Raw genomic sequence first — 6,246 nt, 5'->3', positions numbered from 1 at the left:
GGACCAGGGGATGGGGTAATATGGTCAATCACATTACCATATCAGCCTACTTGGCAGATGGAGTAGGGAAGAGTGTCCTAAAGGAGGAGATGGAGTATTTTACCAGGAGTGGGGAAAGGCAGGCAAATGAAAACAACAGATGGTTCTTCTGCAGGCGCTGAAGGTTTAGATGAGTGGAGAGGAAAGGCAAAGTGATTTCAGGGGCGTAGTCACCTCCTCCAAGAAGCCTTTTCTGACAGCCTGATTTGGCTGCTTCTCTCTCCACCCCATTCACTCTTACGTCCCTCACCGTAGTGCATGGCACTGTACATTTCTGTCTCTTCCTGGCAGCTTTGAAGGTGGGTACTTCTTCTGGTTGATCCTGTATCCCTCCCTCCCATCACTAGCATGTGACGGTCACTCATTTTTTTAGAGGAGTGAAGGAACAGAAGGAACAAAGATGCAGAGGAGGAAAGTCACAAGAAAGACGTTGGTTTGCTTGGAATCTTGAGTGTATGATAGAAAACCTAGCAAATCCCAAGATTCTTAAGGTGGGTCAGGGTTAGATTATAGCGGGGCCCTGAATGTCAGGCTAAGGAGAGTGTGTGATGGACAGTAGGGAGCCGCTGAAATCTTTCGAGCAGGGGAGTGGCATGGTCAGAGCTGCACCTTGTTCCTTTGACCACCGGCTGCTGTCTTGTTTTTCCATTCTCTGGCTTCATAATTCTTCTTGGTCTGGTTCTTCATCTGTCTTGGACATCTTTAGTCCACGTTTCCCACCCTTGCTTTGTTTCTCCCCAGACTTCTTCACCAGTTCTGGGCTGATTCTGTTCTCTGTGCAGGGAAGAGGACAGTTTTCCCTGACTGGTGCCAAGTGGGTGTCCTTCCCAGGAAGGTTCCATTTGAGCAGCTCTTGGCTGCCCTCTTCTGGGCACTGGTGGATGTAACCACCTGCTTTTCTGGAACTGGTTAGAGACTTCCATTGCAGCCTTGCCTCGTGATGTGACTTCTGTCTCTTTGCATCTGCCCACCAGATCCCCTTTAATTACTTAAATCAGTAAGAGTTTTTTTTTTTTTTTTGAGTGCCTACCAAGTGTTTAGATTTGTCTGGCGATAGCTATGTACAGAATGTTCTGACTTCCCACTGATCCAGATATTGTGTCCATTGTGGGATCTAAGCCTTGCATAAATGTCAGAGCACTTCTTTTGCTAATTTACGTGTCTCTCCTATTTATTTGACTGAACCGAGGTCACTTTGGTTTTGAAAGCCATTGAAGAGGTAATGTGTTTGAACTTTATAAATATGTAAGGCTTACATATTTATATTCCCCAGAGAGCATCTTGCCCCATAAATCACACCCTGATGCTTTCATCAAAGCACGGAAGTCTGTGCACGTGTTTTTGTTATTCACAATGGAATCAAGGCAATGCCCTAATTAATGATTTTGCTAAGAGGTAATTGCTGTTTCCAGGGAATTTGGGTCTGTAACATGGATTCGAAGCCATTCCTGGGGTTTTTTTGAGCTCACAAAATGATGGATACACATTCCAACAGGACATCTGACTGAATCCTTGTCCTCACTGTGGGTGATAGAAATACTTTATTCTGAATAAGTGGTTTTCCTCAGGCCAAAGGCTAATTGCCTTTCCATTCTGGTGAGCAGGCTCTCACTCAAACGTCTAGACTCCGCAACCTGTAATCTCTCCATGGTGCCAAGATGACATCTTCCTTTCCAGGGTCCACGTTTGGAATTCTCCCATTCCTCCACTTATTAAAATCCAGCCCATTTTTTCAAGACCTATTTCTAATCTCTTTTCTCTGAGATCCCTTCCCTGTATCATGGCTTTTCTTTGTTCTAAACACTAACACTTCCGTAGTTTGCGGTGTTGACTTAGCAAAAGTCATGTATTATCTTGCAACATCTTTTACTTTGAATGAAATGTTAATTGTAAATTTTATACTGTCATTTAACTTTACAAGTTTATGTTCCATGTCTTTAATTGAATCATAAAATCCATAATGCCAGAAACCACATCTTACACTTGATTGTTTACCCCACAGAATGTTGAATATTTATTGCTATATATTCAATAGATGAACAGCAAATGCTCTTGGTTGGTGGGTTGTTGTGTCATTTGCGTCTCTTAGCTCTAATTAGTATACTTTCCTGAGAAATTATTTACAAAAGACAGATTGGCCCAGGCCATCATTAACACTTTTCTGAAATATTGTCATGCATTTAGATGCTTTACAAAATGTATTGCCCAAATGGCAGCATGTGTCTATGTGTGCACATAAAAAAGAGAAGCCAAATTAAAACCATCCTTTTAATTTATTGTTGATGTGTGATCATTTTAAAATTTAGTTTTAATTTTGATTGGCTCTATATGCATACACAATTTTCAGGGTCAAATAATTTTAGAAGGCATAACGAGAAACAATAAACCCTTCTCTTGATCTATCATTTCCTGCTTCCTAGAATCAACACATTCAGCTCTTGTAGCTGATTTTGGTATTGCCTCCATGTCACTGCTATATGCTTCTAGTGCTCCTTCTTTTTTGCTGAATGCTTTAAGCATTAACTGTTAGCCTCTCACTCAAAAGTCTAGGCTCTGAAACCTGTAATCTCTTTATGGTGCCAAGACGACCTCTTCCTTTCCTGGATCCGCATTTGGAATTCTCCCATTCCTCCATTCATTCAAATCCAGCCCATTTTTTCAAGACCTATTTCTCATCTCTTTTCTTTGCGATCCCTTCCCTGCACCATGATTTTTCTTTGTTCTAAACAATAACACTTCTGTAGTTCGTGGTATTGACTTAGCAAAAGTCATCTTTGGTCATCTTTCCTGTGCCCTGCTGAGCTGCTCCAACCTGGACTAGTTTATTTCCAGGCTGAGAACGTGGCTGTACTTGGATCTCTCTTTGCCTTAATCTCATCTCATTTTAATTTAGCCCACTTCTACCATGCCCCATCATGCACAATTCCTGACCCCTCCTCCCCCGCCACCGCCATGCTCCCATTATCCCACTACTGTTATTTCCTAGTTTTGCTCCAAATATTCAGTGTATTTTCCTGTCCCTATAAATACTCTTCACAGCTGAAATGTGCTTGTTTTACTTCCTTGCACAATCTTTAGGTTTTCCTGGTGTTTATTGTTGTATCGTTTTTTTCTTCCTTTGTTTTGTTTTCTATCACTAATTCACTCCAAACTTTCTCCTCAATAAGGAGAAAGTTTGTAAATTTCCTCTCAATATACTCACTCACATCAGGTATTGTAAGGAGGCCATCTCCTAGTCATCTTTTCTGTGTCCTACTGAGCTGCTCCAACCTGGACTAGTTTATTTCCAGGCTGAGTACATGGCAGTACTTGGATCTCCCTTCGCCTTTATCTCTGGGATTTCCTTTCTCTTTCTTGGATTGATGTTCTTATTTCCCAGACTCCACGTCTTCCTCTTTCTTGCTTTGCCTCCTCATTTTGAACTTATCTAGTAGCTTCCTTTTTTTGTTTCTTTTTCAGCTCAAATGGGAAATGTGCCAACATCATAACAAGGTTTGAGGGAGGCACACATCTCACACATGGACAGGAACACCCAATCGTCATGCATATGAACTGCAAAAGGATCTCCAGTAGCTTGCTGAGAATGGGTTCGCGGCAGGTAATTGTTTTGAGACTTATGTCTGAAATGTTTGTGTCCCATCCAAATATTTAATTGTTAACTTTGATAGGTGTAGAATTCTAGGCTAGAAATAATTTTTTTTCTACAGAATTCTAAAGTCATTGTTACATTATCTGTTTGCTTCTAGTGTGGCTATTGAGAAATCCACAGTCATTTTGGTGTTTTGAGCAATCATTTTTGCTTTTTCTGAAAAGCTTTAAAATTGCCTCTTTTATCTCTATTGTTCTGAAAGTTTAAGATGAGGGAACTTAGTGTGAATTTATTTTTAGCTATTGTACTGACTATTTTACTTATTAGCTACTGTATCTAAATGTATCCATTTATTTATTACCTATTGTACTGACTATTTATCTATTTTATCTATTTACTGTGGCTTTTAAGTCTAGAAACTCATGCCCTTCAGTACTGAGAAATGTCTTGGATTATTTCTTGTGTCTTTCTTTCTTCTATTTTTCAAGTTCTTTTTCTGCAATTTTAGTTACTCAGTTGATGAGCTCCTAGAATTCTTTTCTGCATTTCTTGTCTTTTGTATCATATCTTCCATCTCTTTGACTTTTCATTCTACTTTCTAAGAGATTTCCCTAAATTTATCTTCTAACTCTTTGACTGAAATTTTCATCCTAGCTGTCAAATTTGAATTTGTAATTACTCTCTTGTTTTAGAATTGTTTTCCTTTTGCTAGAATATTGTTTTTATTTAAGAAATTAGAATAACTTCTCCTTTTATCTGAGGACATTGGTAATAGTTTCCTTTCGAAGTTTTTATTCTCTGCAGAGTTTTCTATAAGTTGCTTTTTTCCCCCTCCTAATATTTTGGCCTTTTACAGTTGGCCCTTGAACAACATGAGTCTGAACTGCCTGAGTCTGCTAATATGTGGAATATCTTCTGCTTCTGCTGCCCGAGCCAGCAAGACCAACCCTTCTTCTTGCTTCTCCTCCTTAGCGTATTCAGCGTGAAGATGACTTGGGGTAAGGACCTTTGTGATAATCTGCTTCCACTCAACAGATAATACAGACATTTCTTCTTCCTTATGATTTTCTTCATAGCATTTTCTTTTCTCTAGCTTGCTTTCTTGTTGGAATACAGTATATCATCCATATGACATAAAAAAGTGTTTAGTGATTGTTTATGTTATTGATAAGTCTTCCAGTCAAGAGTAGGCTATTAGTAGTTAAGTTTTTGGAGAGTCAAGAGTTATATGTAGATTTTCAACTGCACGGGGATTGGTACCCTTAACCCCATGTTGTTAAAGGGCCAACGGTATTTTTCAAGTTAGGAAATTTCCTTGGAGTTCTGGTGATCATCAACTAAGGTTAACACTTTGAAATGAGACACTTAAGAGCAAATTAGAAACTCAGCGTGAGGCGGGTAGAACCTGAGAACTTGTTAACTCTGAATTCACCACTTGTAAGGTGATTTGGCCAATCTGCCTCTCCAGGGGAATTCTGTTACTAGCGCTGCTGTATCTTTTCTTGAAGTATATACACTTCCTGGAGAGGTGTGCTTCAGTCTCTGGCAAGCAGCATGTTAAGTCTGGCTTCTTATGCTCTGAGAGCTGAGGTCCTCATATTCAGTGTGTGACCTCTCACTTCATCATCCTGTGTTCAATACACTGTCCCTGCCCTCAACAATGCCATAGGTGCCCTACTATGCTTTATCCTTTCCAGGGAATAAGCCTTCAGCTGGCTGGGTTGGGGAAGGGGCAGGATGAGGGGCCTGGGGGGGTCTATCTGCTTCTTAAACACACTTCTGGCCAGTCATCGTGTCAACAGACTCAGCTTTCTACCCACGTCCAGTGGTACCCTGGTATTCTGCATTGGAAATCGGGCTTGCTCTTATTGTCAGCTTGGGGTTCAGCTTTCTCAGGTCTGCTAAGTGAGTTATCACTGGTTCATCTGCTTTTTAGAGCTCCAGATTTTATTCTTTCATGTTTTTTTTCTGGTTATCTTTTTCACTGAGGTTTAATACTTTAAAAAAACTTCCAGCTGGCCATAGTGGCTCAAGCCTGTAATCCCAGCACTTTGGGAGCCTGAGGTGGGTGGATCACCTGAGGTCAGGAGTTTGAGCCCAGCCTGGTCAACATGGTGAAAACTGCATCCCTACAAAAATACAAAAATTAGCTGGGCATGAGGGCAGGTGCCTGTCGTCTCAGCTACTTGTGAGGCTGAGGTGAGGGAATCGCTTGAACCCGGGAGGCGGAGGTTGCAGTGAGCTGAGATCACACCATTGCACTCCAGCTGGGTCAACAAAAGTGAAACTCCATCTCAAAAAAAATTTCCTTGGCTGTAATTTTTATCGGAATTTCTGGAAGGAGCAGAAAGAATGTTTATGTTCCATCTACTCCTTTTATGTGAAAGTCTATAATATCCTCTTGTAGCATTGAATGATTTTATGGTGAGAGTGAGAAGATGTTTTAGCATGTAGCTCAGAGGAAATGGGAACGTTTTCAGAATTGATAATAGATGTAGGAAGGTAATAATAATAAGAAGAAATGGTAAACATGGCTGCCTACCATTCTCTCAGAGCAAAGCAGAGATCCTTGGGGAGAATTAGAGAGAAGGATGTCTTTTGAAAGCTTTATCAAAGTT

General features: G+C 40.5%; 1 non-coding gene across 1 annotated transcript; it reads right to left on the bottom strand.

Moving 5' to 3' along the window:
* Positions 1 to 3,497: 3,497 nt before the first annotated feature.
* LOC120362447 (small nucleolar RNA U13) lies at positions 3,498 to 3,603 on the bottom strand. The gene has a single exon (XR_005578354.1). It is a non-coding gene; the product is annotated as a small nucleolar RNA U13 (small nucleolar RNA).
* Positions 3,604 to 6,246: the final 2,643 nt, after the last annotated feature.

This window comes from Saimiri boliviensis, chromosome 15 (genome assembly GCF_048565385.1).
Source record: "Saimiri boliviensis isolate mSaiBol1 chromosome 15, mSaiBol1.pri, whole genome shotgun sequence".
NCBI classification, from domain to species: Eukaryota; Metazoa; Chordata; class Mammalia; order Primates; family Cebidae; genus Saimiri; species Saimiri boliviensis.
Note: the sequence above shows the minus strand (reverse complement) of the source record. Positions and strands in the feature narration are given on the sequence as shown.